General features: G+C 39.2%; 1 long non-coding RNA gene across 1 annotated transcript in view; it reads right to left on the bottom strand.

Moving 5' to 3' along the window:
* Positions 1-17,536: 17,536 nt before the first annotated feature.
* Positions 17,537-23,957, bottom strand: part of LOC129021897 (uncharacterized) — a 19,117-nt gene continuing 12,696 nt past the window's right edge. The window contains exon 3 of the long non-coding RNA XR_008496169.2: positions 17,537-23,769. This is a non-coding gene — a long non-coding RNA (uncharacterized LOC129021897). The remainder of the gene's footprint in view (positions 23,770-23,957) is intronic.

Raw genomic sequence — 23,957 nt, 5'->3', positions numbered from 1 at the left:
ATGACTTGACCTCAGGAGTTCGAGACCAGCCTGGCCAACATGGCGAAACCCTATCTCTACTAAAAATACAAAAATTAGCTGGGCATGGTGGCGCGCGCCTATAGTTCTGGCTACTTGGGAGGCTGAGGTATGAGAATCGCTTGAACCTGGAAGGCGGAGGTTGCAGTGAGCCAAGATTGTGCCACTGCACTCCAGCCTGGGTGACAAAACGAGACCCTGTCTCAAATTAAAAAAATTAATTAATTAATTTAATTTAATTAAAAAGGATTATACTCCATGACCAAGTGGGACTTATTCCTGGAATGCAAGGGTAATTGAGTATATAAAAATCAATCAATGTAATACACTACATTAACAAATTGAAAGGGGAAAACCACATGAACATCTCCATTGATGCAAGAAAATTATTTGACAAAATTCAAACACCTCTTTATGATTAAAACAAAATTCAACAAACTAGGAATAAAAGGAAACTATGTCATGGGAAGGTAGTTTCTGTAAAGGAAACATAATAAAGGCCATATATAAAAACCCACAGCTAACATCATTCTTAATGGTGAAAGACAAAAGTTTTTCCTCTAACAGCAAGAACAAGGCAGGGATGTCCACTTTTATCACTTCTATTCAACATAGCACTGGAATTTCTAGCCAGAGCAATTAGGCAAGAACAGAGAAGGTATCCAATTTTGAAAGGAAGAAAAATCATTTGTTTGTAATTATGATCTTATGTGTAGAAGATTCCACACAAAAAACTGTTAGAACTAATAAATAAATTCAACAAAGTTGCAAAATACAAATACAAAAAAAAGGTGGCCAGGCGCGGTGGCTCACGCCTGTAATCCCAGCACTTTGGGACGCCGAGGTGGGCGGATCACGAGGTCAGGAGATTGAGACCATCCTGGCTAACACGGTGAAACCCCGTCTCTACTAAAAATACAAAAAATTAGCCAGGTGTATTGGCGCGCACCTGTAGTCCCAGCTACTGGGGAGGCTGAACCAGGAGAATGGCGTGAACCCAGGAGGCGGAGCTTGCAGTGAGCTGAGATTGCACCACTGCACTCCAGCCTGGGAGACAGAGCGGGGTGACAGAGTGAGACTCCGTCTCAAAAAAAAAAAGAGGTGACCTTGAATTGGCCAACCTAAGTCTTCTTCAGTGTCTGAATAGAGCTGGAAATAGAAATTATTTTCTCATCTAAAAAATTTTAAAATTATATTGTTCAGGCACCAAATTTTGGCAATTCCCAATCTAATTTGCATTATCTATGCAAAGACATCTAAACAGATTGTCATTGAATAATTTAAATATCCAGAGCCACAAATTAGTATTTCCCTACTTCATTCCTATCCCAAGGAAATACTTTCACCACAGCAAAACTTTCTCCAATAAATTTGCCCTGATGATGAAATTCATTTGCCTCTGCAAACTGATCAAATATTTATCTAGACACTCACACACACCTCCCACCCCACCCCACTTCTCTCTCTCTCTCATTCACTCACAATTTGGCTTACACTTTTTAAACTTTTTTATTTTTTTGAGACAGGGTCTTGCTCTGTCACCCAGGCTGGAGTGCAGTGCTGCAATCATGGCTCACTGCAACCTTGACCTCCTAAACTCGGGTGATCCTCCCTCCTCAGCCTCCCAAGTAGCTGGGACTACAGGCACATGCCACCATGCCTGGCTAATTTTTGCATTTTTTGTAGAGACTAGGTGCCCAGGCTGGTCTCAAACTCCTGGGCTCAAGTGATCCTCCCACCTCAGCCTCCCAAACTGTCAGGATTACAGGAATGACCACCGTGCTATAAGAGAAAATTTTACTATTTTTAATTGGTTAAAAAAATATATCTAAGACATAGCCTTTACATTTATTTTGATGTTTTAAAAATTGCAGGCTGGATGCAGTAGCTCATGCCTGTAATCCCAGCTGAGGCAGGAGGATTGCTTGAGCCTAGGAATTCAAGACCAGCCTGGGCAACATAGCAAAACCTCATCTCTACAAAAAAAAAAATATAAAAATTAGCTGGGCGTGGTGGTGCATGCCTGTAGTCCCAGCTACTTGGGAGTCTAAAGTGGGAGGATCGCTTGAGCCCAAGAGGTTGAGGTTGCAGTCAGCCAAGATGGTGCCACTATCCTCCAGCCTAAGGAACAGAGTGAGACCCTGTTTCAAAAAAAAAAATTATATTAAAACACACAACAAAATTTACCAACTTGGTCCTTTTTAAGCTATATTTTAGTATCATTAAATATATTCGCAATGTTGTGGACCAGATCCCCAGAACTTCTGCATCATGCAAAATGGAATCTCTATACTCATTAAACAACTCCCCATTTTTCCCCTTCCCTCCACACCCTAGTAAATACCATTCTACTTTGTGTTTCTATGAATTTTTCTACTTTAGATTACTCATGTAAGTGAAATCACACAGTCATTTTGTGACTGGATTCTTTCACTTAGCACTCAAGATTCATCCATGTTGGAGCATGAGATAGGATTACCTTCCTTTTTAAGTCTGTGTAGTATTCCATTGTGCATATATTATGGGCCTTCCGTATCCATGGGTTCTGTGTCTCTGGATTTAACCAAACTCAGATTTAAAATATTCAAAAATATGTTAAATTTCACAAAGTTCCAAAAAGCAAAACATGCATTCCCTGAGCCAAATACTAAGTCAAATCCACACCAATAAAGTTATACGTAGACACTGTACTAGGTATTATAAGTAACCTAGGAATCTAAGTATTATAAGTAATCTAGGATTTAAAGCAGTGGTCCCAAGCCCCAGGCTGTGGATGGGTACCAGTTCATGGCCTGTTAGGAACCGGACCACAGAGCAGGAGGTGAACAAAAGAGCCAGCAAGTATTACCGCCTGAGCCTCACCTCCAGTCACATCAGCAGTGGCATTAGATTCTCATAGGAACATGAACCCTATTCTGAACTGCACATGCAAGGGATCTAGGCTGCACACTCCTTATGAGAATCAAACTAATTCCTGATGCTCTAAGGTGGAACAGTTTCATCTGAAAACCATCCCCCTGACCCTGTCCATGGAAAAATTGTCTTCCACAAAACCGGCCCCTGGTGCCAAAAAGTTAGGGACTGTTGTTAAAGTATATGGGAAAATATGCCTAGATTATATGCAAATACTATGCCACACTATATAAGGGACTGGAGCATTTGTGAATTTTGGTATCCACAGAGTATCCTGGAATTAATCCCCTACAGATACTGAGGGAAAAGTGTGTCACATTTTGCTTATCCATTCATCTGTTGATGGACATTTGGGTTGCTTCTATCTCTTAGCTATTCTGAATAGTGCTGCTATAACATGGGTGTGTAAACATCTCTTCAATACCCTGCTTTCAATTATTTTGGGCATATACCCAGAAGTGGGATTGTTGGATCATATGGCAGTTTTAATTATTTGAGGAATTTCCATGTTGCTTTCCAAAGCAGTGGCACCATTTACAATCCCCAAAAAGGTGCACGAGGTTGTAATACGTTCACATCCTCACCAACACTTGTTATTTTCTGTTTTTCTTATAGTAGCTATCCTAATAGGTATGAGGTGGTATCCCAATAAAATTTTGGCTTGCATGTCTTTAATGATAAGTGATAGTGAGCATCTTTACATATGCTTCTGGCCATTTGTATATCATCTTTGATGAAATGTCTATTCAAGTCCTTTGCTATTTTTAAATGTTATTTGTCATTGAGTTGTAATTCTTTATACATTCTGCACATAAACCCCTTATCATATATATGATTTGTAAATATTTTCTCCTACCCTGTATGTTGACTTTTCACTTTATTAATTATATTCTTTGATAAATATTCTTATTTATTATATTTAAGAAATATTTATATTCTTAAATATATATTCTTTATATACAAAGAAATAATTATATTCTTTGATAAATAAATAAATTTATTTATTTATTTATTTATTTATTATTTTTTGAGACAGCCTCGCTCTGTCGCCCAGACTGGAATGCAGTGGTACAATCTCAGCTCACTGCAACCTCTGCCTCCCAGGTTCAAGCGTTTCTCCTGCCTCAGCCTTCTGAGTAGCTGGGATTACAGGTGTGTGCCACCACGTCCAGCTAATTTTTTTGTATTTTTAGTACAGACAGGGTTTCACCATGTTGGCCAGGCTGGTCTTGAACTCCTGACCTCAGGTGATCCACCTCAAGTGATTACAGGTGTGAGCCACCATATCCGGCGATACACAGAAGTTTTAAAGTTTGATTTAGTGGTCTTTAAATTTTTGAATGCTTTACAGGAGACATAAAACTGCCATACTACATGAGAACTCAAATGGTAAGTACTTAAATAAATATGAATTCTGGAACATTAGATTCTAAATGGGAGGCATGCAACAGATAGAACTGGAAAGGTCCCTGAAAGGACAGGAAAACAGACTCCACCCTCTGGTTCACCCTCCCAAGGCTCAGTCCTTCCCTCACTGTCCCAGGCCCACTGCAGAATCTCTCAAAATAGACATATCCTGGACAACCCACCAGACTTGTCACTAACAAATGTATGCAGGATTGGGAATGGCTCCAAAAGCAAAAGCATTAATAGTAGGGTCATTGAGTCCCGTATGCCTTAATGCTTTGACTGGTTTCCAGTCTGTACCTAGAAAGCTTGGAACCAGTGCCTTACCTTTCATGTTTTTGGATAACTCCAGATGTTTCCAAACAATAAGAATGCCCAGATCACCATACTGTTCTTCCCATACTCCCATGAGAAAAATATACTCAAAGGTTGAAAGGAAATTACAAGAGAGTGGCCAGGCACAGTGGCTTATTATGCTTGTAATCCCAGCACTTTGGGAGTTCAAGGTAGGAGGATCACTTGAGCTCAGGAGTTTGAGATCAGCCTAGGCAACATCATGAAACCCTATATCTACAAAAAAAAAAAACACAAAAAATTAGTCAGGTGTAGTGGTATGTACCTGTAGTCCCAGCTACTCAAGAGGCTGAGGTGGTAGGATTACTTGAGCCTGGGAGGTCAAGGCTGCAGTGAGCCGAGATTGAACCACTGCACTCCAGCTTGGGTAACAGAGTGAGATCCTGTAAAAAAAATAAAAAAAAAAAAAAAAGAAGGAACGAAAAGAGAAAGAGAAAGAAAATTACAAAAAAGTAATTATACCATCTGTTACAATGTGGATGAACCTTGAAGACATTATGCTTAGGGAAAACAGACAAACACAAAAGGTCACATATTGTATGATTCTATTTAAAACATTCAGAGTACGTAAATCCATATGGATGAAAAGAACACTGGCAGTTGTCCGGGGCTAGGAGGAGGGAGAAATAAGAAGGAGCTGTTAACAGTAGGTACAGAGCTATATTTTGACATGGAATTGTTTGGAACTAGATGGAAGCAATGGTTGAGCAACACTGTGAATCTACCAAATGCCACTGAGTCGTTCTCTTTACAATGGTTAGTTTCATATTACATAAAATCTCACTTCAATAAAGAAATCAATCAATCAATGTATAAAACACTGAATGTCACCTCAAATCCCATGATTAAGGCAGAGACTCATTGTCCCCATGATTAAATGGCTTTCTCTCCATTCACTCCCAAGCCTGCATACATTTGTCAGTGTGAATCTTAGCAGGGTCTGGCCCACACCTTCTGCAGCAACCAGCTCAGAAAGGCAAACCAGGAACTGCTGTAGCAACCAACCCACACCAGTCAGGACATGGCAGTGATGCAGCTTCTCTAATTTGTGCCCTGGCTTCCAACTCAGAACCAAGCAGAGAAAGCCAAATATACTTCCATAACCAGTCATATGAGATGCCTCAATGCTTATTAGACACTTCCAGTGTCCCATGTCAATAGCCTCCAGCCAATAGCACATCTGATGCCTTCTCTTTCGTTCACTACAAAGCTTTCCCACTTTGTCAAAAGTGGCTGACTCTCTTGCTTTAGCAAGCACTTTCTAAGTGGGCCCTGATTGTTCCCATTTGAGTTGTCTTTATTTCCACACAGCTGTCAAGCCATTACCAGGGATTTTCACATTTCAGTGACCTTCAGTGATAATCACATCTACCATCGCACACCACAGTACACAGACACTCTCTCCTAAACAAAACACTTTCTTCAACAATGGGTGAACATCTTATGTACAAATGATGAAGTAAAAACACAGTGCCATTCAGATCTTTACTGATATTTAAATAAACTATAGAGGAAAATTCCAAATAAACAATACAGACACAAAAAAATAAGTGCTGGTTGAAACTACTGAGAAGTGACCTGCAGTTTAGTGAATCAAAGGTTTTCCTTATTCTTTAAACACTTTTTAATAACAGGCATGTCCTTCCTAGAGAAGCACATACCTTTCTCCTAATTTTATTCTTACCAAAGATTATATTGTATTTCTTTACAATTACATACTCTCCTCCACACCTGTGGTTATGTCTTACTTTTGGTTTTCTTTTTCTTTTAAGAGATGGGGCCTTGCTATGTTGCCCAGGCTATTCCAAGTGATCCTCCTGCCTTGGCCTCCCGAAGTGCTAGAATTACAGGTGTAAGCCACCATGCCCAGCCACTTTTGCTTCTTATGTTCTTTACTTTATAACTATTCTTGCTAAATATTTTTCTATTTTAATTTTGATCAAAGAACTAGCTTTCTGTTTCCTTGATCACTAATTCACTTCTCTTCTTTGTTTTGTAGTTTGTTAAACTACATTTTTATATTTACTTATTTTCTTGGTAATTTCTTTGAGCTATTTTTATTGTTTTCTCTTTCTCTCTCTTTTTTTTTTTTTTTTTTTTGGTCTTGCTGGAATGCAATGGTGTGATCACAACTCACTGCAGCCTCAAACTTATGGGCTCTAATGATCCTTTCCTGCCTCAGCCTCCCAAGTAGCTGGGACTACAAGCAAGCACCACCACACTTGGCTAATTTTTGTACTTTTTGTAGAGACAGGGTCTCACTCTCTTGCCCAGGCTGGTCTTGAACTCCTGGCCCCATGTGATCTTCCCACTTCAGGCTCCCATAATGCTGGGATTTCAGGTATGAACCAACATGCCTGGCCATTTGGTCTTTTTCCAGCTTCTTACATTGGTATTAAACTCATTTATTTGCTTCTTCTTGTTTTCATCAAAATATCTTTAAGATTCTGAACGTATGCTGAATGTCATTTCCTTTCTTTATGCTGCAATTTTTACTTTTACTTCTTCTGTAAGCTAAGACTCCAATGTATGTTTTCAATGTCCAAATGGACACATTTTTTGTTATCTTTCATTTTTAAACTTCTGCATTGTGGTCAATGTCTCACATTACTTCTGCTTTTTCAAATTTATAGTTTATTTTTGAAACCAAGTACCTGATAAGGACTTCTGAATTTTCATGTTTTACAGTAAACTGTAGTATCTAAAAGGAAAGTGTAGGTATGTATATACACATACACAGAAATCAATTGTTCACATTTCATCTCATTTTAATTTTTCTGTTGTTTCATACTCTTTAATATTGTCTCATTTTTATTTTAAAACATCTACTAAATTATATATGTAAAGAAAACATACAAAATATACTTTTTTTTACTATTTATATTACACTTATAAATAGATGTGTTTAAAAACACATGACAAGAAGTTCCAAGCTGGCTTCAATCCCCACCACAGAAAACCAAAACCAAATATGCACCTCCAAACTCCTCACCAGCAACAACCCAGAGCTCAGGTACAAGAGGGAGACCGTTCCCAGGGCCACAGAGAAGGGGAAAAACTTCAAGCAAAGGACAGGAGAATTGGACTTCCATATCCATGATGCCCCTTCCCCTATTATGCCTGGCACCATTCTCCCCGCAGCTCATGGTTTCTACAATGGAAAAAGTGAAATTGAAGTGGTCAGCCATTTCTCCAACTTCTTGGATTCCCAGGCAGGAGACCTCTCCATTCTTTAACCCATGGGTAGCATCGTGACTGCCTGAAGGGAGAACTAACCCTAAGGACAGACAGAAACAAGCAGGGTAGGCTGGACTACCATCCCCAGCCCCAGAAACTGCTTTGTAACTCAGCCAAAGGAGATGCTAAATCAGAGTGTCTGTTCACCAGCACCATGCTGTAGGAGGGAGTTCCCCAGGTCCCCTGGACATGAACTCCTAGACAATCTTCCCTCACTGCTGGGATAATATCTTTAGGACCTCCTCCACTTAGCACAGGCAGGGCTCTGACCACTTACAAGAGAAGAGGCAAACCTGGGCTTAACGCGCCACCTACAGCCACAGAGAAGGCAGCGACTTAGTAGCGAGGATCCACTAAGCAAATGTGTTCAATAAAAAGCAAAACAAGCCAGAGAAAACTAGAATAAATAACTAATCCTCCATTGCAAAAACATAGATATATACCCACAAGAAACAACAGTAAACAGAGGAATATGACCTCCCCAAAAGGACAAAGCAAAAATCCAGAGAGTGACCCTATCTAGGTGGCGACTTGTGAGCTCTCTGACCAGGAATTCAAAATAGCAGTTTTGGCCGGGCAAGTGGTGACTCGCGCCTGTAATCCCAGCGTTTTGGGAGGCCGATGCAGGCGGATCACTTGAGATCAGGAGTTCAAGACTAGCCTGGCCAACATGGCGAAAACCTATCTCTACTAAAAATAAAATAATTCAGCTGGGGTGGTGGCTGGCGCCTGTAGGTGGGAGGATCACTTGACCCCAGGAGGTCGAGGCTGCAGTGAACCATGATCGTGCCACTGCACTCCAGCCTGGACAACAGAGCAAAACTCTGCCTCAATAAAAGAAAGAAAGAAGATAGAGAAAATTACCTCCAAAGACAGACCAAATCTAAGAATGATGTTCAAGAGGAAGCTGACCAAGAGCAAAGGGTAGAAATCGTCTTCAAAGAAATGATAACAGAAAATGCCAAAAATAGGAGAAAGAGATAAATATCCTGGTGCAGGAAGGTGTTAGAACATCAAACAGATTCAACCCAACAAGACTATCCCAAGGCATATAATAATCAAACTCTCAAGGGTCAAAGACAAAGAGAAGATCCTAAAACCAGTGAGAAATAAGAAGCAAATAACATACAAAAGACCTCCAATGTGTCTGGCAACAGACTTCTCAATGGAAATCATACAGGACAGGAGGGAGTGGAATGACATTCTCAGTACTCAAAGAAATAAAAACTGCCATCCAAGGATATCGTATCCAACTGAACTGTCATTAAAATATTAAGGGGAGATAAAGTCTTTCCCAGATAGAATTCACCACCACCAAACCCTTCTTGCAAGAAATGTTAAAGACAGTTCTTCAACCTGAAAGAAGAAAACACTAATGTGCAAAAGAAAACTTATTATTTTACATAAAAATGTATAAATTGGCTGGGAGCATTGGCTCATGCCTGTAATCCAAGCAGCTTGGGAGGTTGAGGCTGGCAGACCACCTGAAGTCACAAGTTTGAGACCAGCCTGGCCAACATGGCAAAACCCCATCTCTACTAAAAGTACAAAAATTAGATGGGTGTGGTGGCAGGCAACTGTAATCCCAGCTACTCGGGAGGCTGATGCAGAAGAATTGCTTTAACCCGAGAGGCAGAGGTTGCAGTAAGCTGCGATTGCACTACGGCACTCCAGCCTGGGAGACAGAGTGAAACACCATCTCAAAAAAAAAAAAAAAAAAAAAAGTATAAATTGAGACAACTAAAAGTTAAAACGTGGGGGTAGGAATTAAACTGTAAAACTTTTGGGGTTTTTTTGGCTTTGTTTGTTTCTATTATTTGGGATCTAAGATAAGTTGTCATCTCTTTTAAATAACTCATATCTATAAAAACATTTTTGTAAGCTTCATGGTAACCACAGCAGTTTTTATAATAGATCCACTACAAGTAAAAAGCAACAAATTAAAACATACTATGAGATAAGGAAGACAGTAAGAAAGGAAGAAAGAGACAAGTCTCAAAACAACCAGAAAACGAGCAACAAAATAGCAGTAGTAAGTCCTTACTTATCAATAGTTAACACTGAATGTAAATGTTCTCACTTCTCCAGCTAGAAGATGTGAGTGGGTGAATGGATAAAGAAGCAAAAACCAACTATATGCTACCTTCAAGAAACCCATTTCACCTCTAAAGACACATGTAGACTGAAAGTGAAGGGGTGGAAAAAGATATTCCATGCAACTGGAAAATTTTAAAAAGCAGGACTATCTATACTTATATATGATAAATTATGCTACAAATCAAAGACTATAAAAAAGAAAAGGAGGGTCACTGTATAATGATAAAGGCATCAATTCAGGAGAAGAATATAACAATTATAAATATCTGTGCACCAGGCCAGGCGCGGTGGCTCACACCTGTAATCCCAGCACTTTGGGAGGCTGAGGCGGGTGGATCACGAGGTCAGGAGATCGACACCATCCTGGCTAACACAGTGAAACCCTGTCTCTACCAAAAATACAAAAAATTAGCCAGCACCTGTAGTCCCACCTACTCGGGAGGCTGAGGTAGGAGAATGGCGTGAACCTGGGAGGCGGAGCTTGCAGTGAGCAGAGATCGCGCCACTGCACTCCAGCCTGGGTGACAGAGCGAGACTCCATCACAGAAATAAATAAATAAATAAATAAATAATCTGTGCACCTAACACCAGAGCGCCCAAGTATAAAAAGCAAACATTAATAGCTCTAAAGAGAGAGTTAGACTATAATACAATAATAGTAGAGGCTTTTAACACCTTACTCTCAGTAATGGACAGATCATCCACATGGAAAATTAACAAAGAAATGGCAGAGTTAAACTACACAAGATCTAATAGGTCTAACTGACATTTAAAGAAAACTTCGGCTGGGCACGGTGGCTCACGCCTGTAATCCCAGCACTTTGGGAGGCCGAGGTGGGAGGATCACCTCATGTCAGGAGTTCAAGACCAGCTTGGCCAAAATGGTGAAACCCCGTCTCTACCAAAAATAAAATTAAAAAAAAATTAGCCAGGCGTAGTGGCGCATGCCTGTAATCCCAGCTATTCGGAAGGCTGAGGCAGGAGAATTGCTTGAACCCAGGAGTCAGAGGTTGCAGTGAGCTGAGATCGTGCCATTGCACTCCAGTCTGGGTGACCAAAAAAAAAAAAAAAATTTCACCAAACTGCTATTGAATGCAGCAGTTTTACCAGTACATGGAACATTCTCCAGAGCAGACCATACCTAAAGCCACAAACCAAGTCTGTATCAAGTCTGATTTCTATTCAAAAAAAACAAGTCTGACTTCTATTTGAAAAAATAGAAATCATATCAAGTATTTTTTCTGACCACAATGGAATAAAACTACAGAAATCAATAACAAGAGGAATCTCAGAAAAATATACAAACACATGGAAATTAAACAACATGCTCCTGAATGACCAATGGGTCAAAGAAAAAATTAAGAAGGAGCCAGGTGCAGTGGTACATGCCTATTGTACAAGTTACTCAAGAGGCTGAGGCTGGAGGATCACTTGTATCTAGGAGTTCTGGGATATAGTATGGTATGTCAATTAGGTGCCCATGCTAAGTTCAGCATCAATACAGTGACCTCCTGGGAGCAGGGAATCATCAAGTTGCCCAAGGAGACTGGGAAGTGACCCAAGTTGGAAACAGGGCAGGTCAAAACTTGCATGCTGATCAGTAATGAGCTATGCCCAGGCAACATAGCATAGGCAACATAGCAAGATCATCTCTTAAGAAAAAAATAAAAGAAGAAATTTTTTTTTTTTTCTTTTGAGACAGGGTCCTGCTCCATTGCCCAGGCTGGAGTACAGTGATGTGATCACTGCTCACTGCAGCCTCAAACTCTCAGGCTCAAGTGATCCTCCTGCCTCAGCCTCCTGAGTAGCTGGGACCACAGGCATGCGACTTGGCTAATTTTTTATTTTTATTTTTGTAAAGACTGGTTTTTGCCATGTTGTCCAGGCAGGTCTCGAAATTCTGGACTCAAGAGATACACCTACCTTGGCCTCCCAAAGCACTGGGATTACAGGCCTGAGTCACCACACCTGGCCTAGAAAAGGGAAATTTTAAAATGTCTTGAAACAAATGAAAATGGAAATATGGCATACCAAAGTCTATGGGATACAGGAAAAGCAATACTAAGAGGGAAGTTTATAGCAACTAACGCCTATATCAAAAAAGTAGAAAGACTTCATATAAACAACCTAACGATATACCTCAAGAAACTAGAAAAGCAAGAACAAACCAAACCCAAAATTAGTAGAAGGAAAGAAACAATAAAGATTACAACAGAAATAAATGAAAAGAAATCAACAAAATGAAAAGGTAGTTTGGTGGGCTTTGTTTTTTGTTTTTTTGTTTTTTTTTTTTTTTTTTAGACAGGGTCTCACTCTATTGCCCAGGCTGGAGTGCAGTGGCACCATCTCTGCTCACTGCAACCTCTACTTCCCAAACTCAAGCCATCCTCCCACCAAATAGCTGTGACTACAGGCATGTGCCCCCACACCCAGCTAATTTTTGTATTTTTTATAGAGATGGGGTTTCGCCATGTTGCCCAGGCTGGTCTTGAACTCATGGGCTCAAGTGATCTGCCCACCTCAGCCTCCCAAAATGCTGGGATTACAGACGTGAGCCACCATGCCCGACCTTGTTTTTTTGAAAAGATAAACAAAATCAACAAACGTTTATCTAGACTAAGAGAAAAAGAGAAAGATCCAAATAAATAAAATCAGAAATGAGAAAGGAGATACAAGTGAGACCTTAGAAAGGATTATTAGATACTATTGAAAGGAGTTATTTAGCTTGCCTTAGACAGATAACAAGGGAAGGTTGCCAGAGAGCCCCTGGCCCGTGGGTCAGTGCCTCATTTTCACATAACATAAAAAGCAGCCTGAGAGGCCAGCGGTGGCTCACACCTGTAATCCCAGCACTTTGAGAGGCAGAGGCGGGTGGATCACATGGTCAAGAGATCGAGACCATCCTGGCCAACATGGTGAAACCCTGTCTCTACTAAAAATACAAAAATTAGCTGTGCGTAGTGGCGCGCCATCTGTAGTGCCAGCTACTCTGGAGGCTGAGGCAGGAGAATCGCTTGAACCTGGGAGGCGGAGGTTGCAGTGCGCTGAGATCGTGCCACTGCACTCCAGCCTGGCGACAGAGCAAGACTCTGTCTCAAAAAAAAGTAGCCTGAGAAAAAATTTAGGCTGATAAGGGAACTAACACAGGGTGCTGTGCCTAGAGACACGCCCATGGTGGCACAGATAGTAAAACCTCTGGCCCTTTGGGATAGAAACTTGTGCAAACCTCCAGCTCACTCAGATAAGAGAACAAGGCCTGGCATAGAAATGCCTTTGTCCTTTGTATACTCAGCAGGTTCTGAGGAAAAGTTTCTTCTCCTTTTGTGGGCATGGGCACAGTGGGCTCCAGTGGGTTCTAGTGGGCACTCTATTTTCCTTTATTTGGACTGTAAGTCGGGCTTCTATGAATTATCATTTCAGACCCTGATTGGTCCCAGGCTAAGGTCCTGGGCCAAGCTTTCAATTCAGCTTCTGATAGGTCCTGGGCCAAGCTGAGCAGCATCTCATAAGCACAGACAACAAAAGCAAAATGGAACTACATCAAATTATAAAACTTTTGTGGACACTATCAAGAAAGTAAAATGGAAATTTACAGAATGGGACAAAAGATTTTCAAATCATATATCTGATAGGTGGTTAATATTCAGAACATTTAAAGAACTCCTATAACTCAACAAAAAAACCAATAACACATAATCCTAAAATGAATAGGAAACCACAAAAGACTTCAAGTAGTCAAAGCAATCTTAAGTGAAAATAACAAAGCAAGAGGTATTACACTACCTAACTTTGAAATATACTACAAAGCTATAGCAACCAAAACAGCATGGTACTGGCATATGTGAAAGGAAAATAAATCTTGGAGCCCCAAAAATCATTAAGCTAAAGGGAAAAGTAAAGCTGGGAACTGCTTAGGGCAAACCTGCCTTTCATTCTATTCAAAATTATCCCTCTGCTCACTGACATAAATGCATATCTGATTGCCTCCTTTGGAAAAGCTAATCAGAAACTCAAAAGAATGCAACCGTTTGTCTCTCATTTGTCTCTCACCTACCTGTGACCTGGAAGCCCCCTCCCTGCTTGAGTTGTCTTGCCTTTCTGGACAAAACCAATGTACATGTTACATATATTGATTGATGTCTCATGTCTCCCTAAAATGCATAAAACCAAATTGTCCCCTGACCACCTTGGCACAAGTCGTCAGGACATCCTGATGATACAGGATATAAAAAGAAATTATTTGGGCAGATAGTGAGGGCAAACGAGTCCTTGGCAAAACTTCTCTTCTAACAAAAAGCAGCCCTAGAAATAATTTCTTTTCTAACACAGAGCAGCCTGAAAGATAGAGCTGCAAAGATAGAAAAGGAAGCTGGAAGCTTGCATGGGGGAGGCCTGTGGCTACACCAATAAAAAAGGGCTACCTGGGGGCCAGGCATGACCACCATGGGGCTCCACCTTCCCTTTTTTGTTAGCACGTATACGGTAAGAAATGGGGAACATGAAGAAGTTCAGGCACAGAACCCACCTGCATAATAAAAAATTGGGGTGGAGGCTGCCAGAGACTCACACCCTGTGCAGATGGCACACCTAATCCTGGTGGTTTTTCACACCCTATGTAGATCAGACACTGCCTCCCCACTAGCTCATCTATAAAATCCCCTGCATTTCACCACTGATCAGCAATCCATTTTTCTTGGACCCCTCTCTGTAGCAGAGAACTATTCTCTTTCACCTATTAAATTTCTGCTCTTAAAGTCACTCTTTGTGTGTCTGCATACTTGATCTCCGTGGACATGAGACAATAAACTTCAAGTGTCACCCCAGATGATGAGGCCACTTTATTGAGGCTGTGTCACTGGCATGCATCCTCAACCTTGGCAAAATGAACTTTCTAAATTAACTGAGACCTGTCTCAGATTTTCAGTGTATACATTTTGGTAACTACAAAGGGATTCTGAGTGGAGGTGCCCCTGACCTTTGACAAATCTCCTATCAGTGCTTGGTACCAGTTTGAGCTATCTTTATGGCTCAAACCAGTAGGACAATTTGCTGAAGCCTGAAGCCCCACCCCCCCAAATCCCAGAGAATCTCTAATCTCCCAAGATTTAAAGTTTATTTTGCTGTACAACTTTTTTTTTTTTTTTTTTTTTTTTTTAGTTTTACTTGCTTCCAACACAATCAAGGCAAGTTTTTCCTGCATCCATGAAATTCTTGAAAGGCAGGTAATTCCTTTATGGAGCTTGAGCTCCCTTCCAACAGGGAAGACAGATTTGAGTTTGTTCCTGTTTCTAGGATGGTTAAGAAAGCATTCTTCCTCCTGAGACCCATCCCTAGGAGAGTGACTGAATTGGGGTTTGTCTTGGCTAAAGTTTAACAATGAGCTGGTCTTAATTTCTCCTTGCCATTGGAGCACTCAGTAATCATGTAAGTTGTGTCATTATTTGTTTTCCTTAACTGTTTTCTTGTTGTTATTTCTTTCTGTTTTTGTTGTTGTGTTGGTCTTTTTCCCATTGGGTTTGATCAACTCTGACTTGATCAAATCCAGAGAAAAGTTCCAAATTATGGAGAACAAGGCCTCTGAAGTGGCTAAATTCACACACACACACACACACACACACACACACACACAAAGGTGATGTAGTAGGGGGAGAAAAATGGCTGGCAAAAGGAAAAAAAAGAGTAAAGATTTTTTATTTTGACTACTAAAGGGGCTTTATTTACATAACAAGGCTGCCTTTTTGCTAGCCAGGCCAAACTGCAACAGCAATGGCTGTACTTCTGAAATAGCAGCAATTTGTCCTAGCTGAAATATGGACATGAGATTTTAAGATTTTTTTCCAAATGATCTCAATGGTTAAAAGTCAGCTTAGTTGAAAGTTAACATCCAAGACATGTACGTGTGTGTGTGTGTGTGTGTGTGTGTGTTTAAAAGGCCTTCATATTTTTGTTTCTCTCCTAGGACCTTGTCTTTTTTTTAAGCAATTTTTTTTTTCTTCTCAGTTGACTGAATTCTGTTTTCTTCATTTACTTCTGTTGTCTCCTTTCTCTTGCACCTTCTGCTGCCTGAGAGACCTAAAACAGTTTATGATAGCCAGGGTTTCCTTAAAGAAAATGATGAAGGGGCCAGCCACACTGACTCATGCGTGTAATCCCAATGCTTTGGGAGGCCAAGGTGGGCGAATCACCTGAGGTCAGGAGTTCGAGACCAGCCTTGCCAACAAGGTTGGTCTTTGGTAGAGATAGCCTTGAAACCCCGTCTCTACTAAAGATACAAAAATTAGCCAGGCATGGTGGTGCATGCCTGTAATCTCAACTACTCAGGAGGCTGAGGCAGGATAACTGCTTGAACCTGGGAGGCTGAAGTTGCAGTGAGCCAAGATCGCACCACTGCACTCCAGGCCAGGCACGGTGGCTCACGCCTGTAATTCCAGCACTTTGGGAGGCCGAGACAGGTGGATCACCTGAGGTCAGGAGTTCGAGAACAGCCTGGCCAACCAGGTGAAACCCATCTCTACTAAAAATACGAAAATTAACTGGGTTTGGTGGTGGGCACCTATAATCCCAGCTACTCAGTAGGCTGAGGCAGGAGAATCACTTGAACCCAGGAGGTGGAGGTTGCAGTGAGCCAAGATCATACCATTGCACTTCAGCCTGGGCAACAGAGTGAGACTCCATCTCAAAAAAAAAAGGAAAAGAAGGCACCAGACTCCCAATGCCCTTTTGGGGAGAAATCTCTGTTTTTCATTATAGAACCCCAAGAGTGTAAACAGACAAGTTCATCTCAGCTCTTAACTGCTTACTTTTACATTATGTTACCTGTTTCTTTTTTTAAAAAAAAAACTAAAATAGTTATTGCAACAGAGGCTACACTTGGGTTTTTAAGGAAGAGTGTAGTTTAGATACATAAAAATGTCTTTGTTTAAAAAAAATTTTAAGTGCACTGTAAAAGCATCACCTGCCCTAACCTCATCATAATTCTCCCTTTTTGGAGACCTAGGATTTAGTGTGGGCTCTTCTCAGACCTCAGAGATCTAGCTAAAAAATAAGTAGTCCCTATCTAAATAAAATTGGTCTCCTTGTACAATCCTATGATAAATTTCTATAATTTTGTTTGATTGGTATGCATCTTTAATCTCCCTCTAGCACCTTTAATCTCCCTCTAGCACCACCAGACTTTCTCTGTCTACATTATGATGTAAATTTTGCTATTTGATTTTCACCTCAGTTGTTTCCTTTAATAGTAAAATTTAAGGCTATTTAGCTGACAACTGTCTATGTGAAACAGGTTATCAAGAATCTGAAAGTCTAAGACAGAGGAAAAAAACAGTTTTTATGAATCTATAAGATATATTTCTATAGGCATGCCCAATACATCTATGTATTCACGTGTTGTGTATACAATGTTTCACTATTGTCAATATATAATAGAGCTCTAATTAATTGGCTTAAGAAAATAAAAGTGCTTGAATCAAATACATTATCAGGAAAAAAGAACAGACTGGTCAAATGCTTTTTCAAGTTTACATAACAATTTAAATCTTTAATAAATAAGTTTGTTTTAAGATTGTTGGTAAAGTAATATTAGAAATGTCTTAAGAATTGCCAGCATACATTTTTGTTTGCATTTACTAATCAAGCAATTTCATACTTATCCCTGACAAATACTATTTGCTGTCAAAATTTGGTATAGGGGCTACAAAACTGTAAACCCAGCCCAAAACAGAATAATCTTTGCTTATGTAATTTTTAATAAATAAGACATTGATATTCATTTAATCAAAATAGCTACATCTTGAATTATTCAGTAAAATTACCATAACTTCTAATCTTGTGGCTTCAGACAATTGAGTCCACAAACAGTAAGGAGGTTTGTTGGGGAAAGGACAGTTATTGTCTTTGCTTCAAAGCTAAACTATAAGTTTCTCCCAAAGTTAGTTTGGCCTATGCCCAGGAATGAACAAGAACAGCTTGGAGTTAAGAAGCAAAATGGAGTCAGTTAGGTTAGAACTTTTTCACTGCTTCAGTTATAATTTTGCAATGGCGGTTTCATAACTTTAAACAATAATGATCACAGTTTCCATAAATAATCTAGGTAAACAATTAAAATAAAATATGTAAATGTAATGGGATAAATACTTGTTGACAAATTTGTCATAATTTAGAGTCTAAAGTTATATTAAATTAAATAATAGATATTTCATTATTTGAGTATTTTCCAATTAAGATAATTGAAGGAAAACATTCTTGCTAGAAAAAAAAGTGTCCTTTTTAAAAATGGTGAACAATTTTTGTCTAATTCAAAGTTTATTTAAAGGTTACATATAAAATGAGGTAAAAGGGACCAAGAAATAAGAGAGATGTAAAGAAAGTTATCAAAATAAAGAGGGTTGTTTTTGGTTAAATAAATAAATAAAAAGAAATCATTTTATATGAGAAAGAATCCTGTATGGTAGATTTAGTCCTAGAATAAAATGACTGGTTGTTTAAGAAAGAGGGATGTTTAGGCCGGGCACTGTGGCTCACGCCTGTAATCCCAGCACTTTGGGAGGCCGAGGTGGGCAGATCATGAGGTCAAGAGATCGAGACCATCCTGGTCAACATGATGAAACCCCGTCTCTACTCAAATACAAAAATTAGCTGGGCGTGGTGGTACGTGCCTGTAGTCCCAGCTGCTCGGGGGGGGCTGAGGCAGGAGAATCGCTTGAACCCGGGAGGCAGAGGTTGCAGGGAGCCGAGATCACACCATTGCACTCCAGCCTGGGCGACAGAGTGAGACTCCATCTCAAAAAAAAAAAAATTTAAAGAGGGATGTTTAGAACACACCAGAAAGTGCAAGTCATGAACACTCTGTGTAAGTCACAATAAGAGGATTTATTTTAAAACAAAGAAAAGAAAAAAAAAAAGAGGCCAGGCACAGTGGCTCATGCCTGTAATCCCAGCACTCTGGGAGGCCAAGGTGGGCAGATCATCTGAGGTCAGGAGCTGGAGACCAGCCTGGCCAACATGGCAAAACCCCATCTCTACTAAAAATACAAAAATTAGCCAGGTATGGTGATGCATGCCTGTAATCCCACCCATTCGGGAGGCTGAGGCAGGAGAATCACTTGAACCTGGGAGGCAGATGTTGCAGTTGCAGTGAAATGAGATCACATCACTGAACTACTTCAGCCTGGGCGACAGAGCAAGACTCTTGTCCAAAAAAAAAAAAAAAAAAACCTTTTATATGATCAAGTTGTCTATAATTAAAAGGAAATTACAGTAATCTTTCTAGAGATTGGGCTTGATGAAAAAAAAACACTTATACATTAAATAATTGCCTAGAACAATGAAATTTTCCTAAGGGATTGATTTACTCAATAGAATATAAGATATTTTAATTTTTTTAACCCAAAGTTCAACTTTTACTGCATCTCACCATTTTTTTGTTTTCTTCCCTTCTGAAATAGTAATGCCCTCATTCAACTCATTTTCAGCTCATCTAAGTTTTTTTCAAGTTCTGTTTGTTGAGGTCTGATGCTAACAATATTTTCTTAAAGGTCTAAACAAAATGTTTTCTTCCAATGTAATATTCTGTGCAGTGCAGAAGGTGTTTTCTTTTGCCTTTTGGTAACTGGCCTAACAAATTTTATGGTTTATTGAAACAATTCCTATGCCATTATTATTAAGTTTTGGTTTGCTTAGGAAAAAACTGAGATTAAAACAATTTTTTAAATTAAAGTTATTACATCCATATATCTTTCTGTATGTGCTTTTAGAGTCCTTGTGACATTGATTTATAAGTCCTTGACTCCTGGGTCTAAAAAGGACACCAAGTCCTGCTAAATCTTAAACACTGACAGTAATTAAAGCCTCATCTTCAGGCCTGGTAAAAGATGCCAATCAAAATAAACTGCATTCCTGAGACACAGAAATTAAAGCTATTCAACTCCTCAAGGCCAAGGGACTATCAAGGAAGAGATGGGCATGTGAGATTGTATGGGCTGATTTTGAGAGATAAAATAGTTCAGTTTCTCTATAAATTAACCTTTAATGTCAAAGGCACACAAATGCAAGACCAGCACATGGGCCCCTGTGTCAGATTAACAAGGTTTTCTTAAAGCATTAACTGACTCCCTAATAAAGGTTATAAATGTTATAAAAAGTTTATGGAAGTTATATCTTATGATTAACATTAAAATTTTATAGATTGTTTATAGAATTTTGAAAAACAAATTTAATTGGCTTCATGCTGTTTTTATTAGGGCTTATCATTTGGAAAATTAAGTCTCCTCTCTGAAAGAATGAAGGTTTTCACCCTTTTTTGAAATCCTTAAGTTATCACTTCAGTTAAATGAATAACATATTTTACAATGACCTCTAATCCCATTTTGTAATATTGAGTGTTTTAAACCTTTGATATTTGACAAACTTTCCAAAGTGAAATTATAAATTATGTCTTTTTCTGACATAATTAATCCTTTAAGGTATAAAGTTCCCTAAAGTCCAAAAATGATATATATGGGGGTTTTTTGGTATAAAAATTATACAGTTAACATTGTCAAATATGAAATGCTGTTTGGTTTTCTTTGGGCTGTATTTGTATAAATATATTATTGATGTGTTCCAAAATTATGAAAAACTCCTACAATTCTGATATGACTTAGTGTATGTTATCAGTAATAATTATAATTATGTTAAATTATTGTATGCCACAGAGGTAACAAGTTTTCTTCTCAATTGTGTCTTTGACTATGACTGCTCTAACATTTTTTGTCATCCATGGACAATTGTTGTTTTGGTCCTCTTTAGAAGGTGGTTTTAAAATCAGCTATAAAACTCTTAATAGGTGCTCCTCAATGCAAGTTTCTGGTAACTTTGGAGGCTGCAACATCAGAATAGAGGAAAAACTTTTAGGACTCAAACAGAGCTGAAATGTTCATGAATATCAAGCAAAATAAAAGTTAACTGCATGGACTGAACTAATAGAAGACTGAAGTAATCTTTTTGACTTTTTACTTAAAATGTTGCTGTTTTTTCAGTCAAAGAAACCTTTCTTTTGAGCTATTGACAGCTTTTAACAATTAAGTATACTCCTATGAACAAAATCTGGAACATATCTGTTTCTCTCTACCTGATTTCTCCATAATTTTGAAGCTATTTGTGAGTATTCTTAACTTATGGCAATATAGTTATTGCATAAGCAGAGTAAGAATCTGTTTTCATTTGTAACAGGACACAATTTGAGACTCTGGTTATTTTACCAAGGCTTTGACCAGAATGGTGTGCTTTCCTTTAAGGAATCCAACTTGACTTACAGAGCCAATAAAAGCTCCTTGAGAAAACTGGCCCACACCTCATCTATACAGTTCCTGAACAGGGTTCCTGACCTGTAGTAAGTAGAGACTGTCATTTTCTGACAGGCCCAGGGCCCCAAGTTATCTTAAAGCCTCAAGAGGAGAATTCAGACAATTCATGAGTATTTGATGGTACAAATCCATGGCTGTGCTTGGCTTTAAAAAGTCTTATCTGAGATTCCTTCTATGAAACAAAGTTCCATCAAAGCCAATTTTAAAAGCCTATTGAAAAAATCATTTTTCTTGCTGCACTTCATACAAATAAGCTGGTCAAGTATACTAAGCCAAATTGGTCTCATCATGACTTGTCTTTAGTAAAAATGGGAAACTAGAGAGAGAAAAATTATGTTTCAAAAACTATAGTACACCTATTCTTAGATTCTAGTCTTGCCTGTTTTTCAATTTTTATCATTTTCAACAGTTTGAACTGAATTCTAATTTTTCCTGGTTACTGGTCTCCAAAATAATGTTTTCAATACTTTTCTTCTTTCTTTTCCTTTTTTTATTTTCCTAATTTGAAATCACTGAAAACTAAGATGTGATTTCTTAAAGCCCTGCAAACTGAATCTGGACAACTTAAACATCAGAAGAAAGTAACAGCAACCTATTTACTTACATAAGCCACTTTCATTCCTGCCTACTGATGTATAGACTTCAGAGTAATGTGGCCTATACTGATTTTCCAGGATTGTTCTTTTGTTTGTTGTTGTTTTTCTCCCTTTTTCTCCCTATTTTCTCTTCATAGAACATGAGAATTCTAACCTGCTAAAAATTGCTTTCTTAACTCAGGACCTACACATCTAGGAATAAACCATCCTAGCCATGAATGATCAGAGAAAACCTGAGACCAGAGACTTGCTTTCTTCTAAAATGCTTTCTCCAAAAGATTTTAAAAAAAGAAAAGGGGGGAAATGTGAAAGGAAAATAAATCTTAGAGCCCAAAAATCACTGAACTAAAGGGAAAAGTCAAGCTGAAAACTGCTTAGGGCAAGCCTGCCTCCCATTCGATTTGAAGTCATCCCTCCGCTCACTGAGATAAATGCCATATCTGATTACCTCCTTTGGAAAGGCTAATCAGAAACTCAAAAAAAATGCAGCCATTTGTCTCTCACCTACCTGTGACCTGAAAGCATCCTCTGTGCTTGAGTGGTCCCACCTTTCCTGATGGAACCAATGTATATCTTACGTATACTGATTAATGTCTTATGTCTCCCTAAAATGTATAAAACCAGCCAGATGTGGTGGCTCATACCTGTAATCCCAGCACTTTGGGAGGTCGAGGAGGGTGGATCATGAGGTCAGGAGTTCAAGACCAACCTGGCAAAGATGGTGAAACCGTGTCTCTACTAAAAATACAAAAATTAGCCAGGCAAGTGGTGGGCGCCTGTAATCCAAGCTACTCAGGAGGCTGAGGCAGAGAACTGCTTGAACCTGGGAGGCGGAGGTTGCGGTGAACCAAGATTGCACCACTGCACTCCAGCCTGGGCAACAGAGTAAGACTCTGTCTCAAAACAAAACAAAACAAAACAAAACAAAAAAAAAACAAGCTATGCCCCAACCACCTTGGGCACACATCATCACAACCTCCTGAGGCTGTATCACAGGCACACATTTTCAACCTTTGCAAAATAAACTTTCTGAATTCACTGAGACCTGTCTCAGATTTTTGAGGTTGACACGTGAAATCAGACATACTAGTAGAACAAAATAGAGCCCAGAACTAAATCAATACATTTGTGGTCAATTGATTTTTGACAAAAGTGCCAAAGGGGAAAGGGCGGTCTCTTCAATACATGTTGCTGAGAAAACTGAATAACCACATACAGTAGAATGAAATCAGAATTTTGTCTCACACCATATTCAAAAATCAACTTAAAATGTATTACAAACTTAAATGTAAGACCTGAAACTAAAAAACTACTAAAAGAAAACTTAAGAGAAATGTTCCATGATATTAGCAAGGGTTTTTTGGATATGACCCCAAAAGCACAGGTTACAAAAATATATAAATGGAATTACATCAAACTAAATAGCTTCTGCACGGGAAAAAAAAAAACAATCAACAGAGTGAAGAGACAACCAAAGGAATGGAAGAAAATATTTGTAAACCACATATCTGATAAGAGGTTAACATCCAAAGTATATAAGAAACTCAGGCCAGGTGTGGTGGCTCATGCCTGTAAACCTAGCACTTTGGAAGGCTGAGGTGGGTAGATCACCTGAGGTCAGGAGTTCGAGACCAGCCTGGCTAGCATGGTGAAACCCCGTCTCTACTAAAAATACAAAAATTAGCGGGCAAGGTGGCACACACCTATAGTCCCAGCTATTTGGGAGGCTGAGGTAGCAGAATCACTTGAACCCTGGAGGTGGAGGTTTTCAGTGAGGTGAGATCATGCCACTGCACTCCAGCCTGGGTAAGAGAGAAAAAAAAGAGAATATGACAAATAGCAGTTTCAGTGTGGGAAAGACATATACTTTCTTATACTTCTGCCATTGTCTGCTGCATGATTTATTCAGATATTTTGGAGTATAGGGAAGGCAGGATTCTGCAATTCTGAATAATGGAAACTGTGGCTAAGTATATAAAGCCCAGGTAGC

The sequence above is a fragment of the Pongo pygmaeus genome, chromosome 21 (genome assembly GCF_028885625.2).
Source record: "Pongo pygmaeus isolate AG05252 chromosome 21, NHGRI_mPonPyg2-v2.0_pri, whole genome shotgun sequence".
In the NCBI taxonomy this organism is placed as follows: Eukaryota; Metazoa; Chordata; class Mammalia; order Primates; family Hominidae; genus Pongo; species Pongo pygmaeus.
Note: the sequence above shows the minus strand (reverse complement) of the source record. Positions and strands in the feature narration are given on the sequence as shown.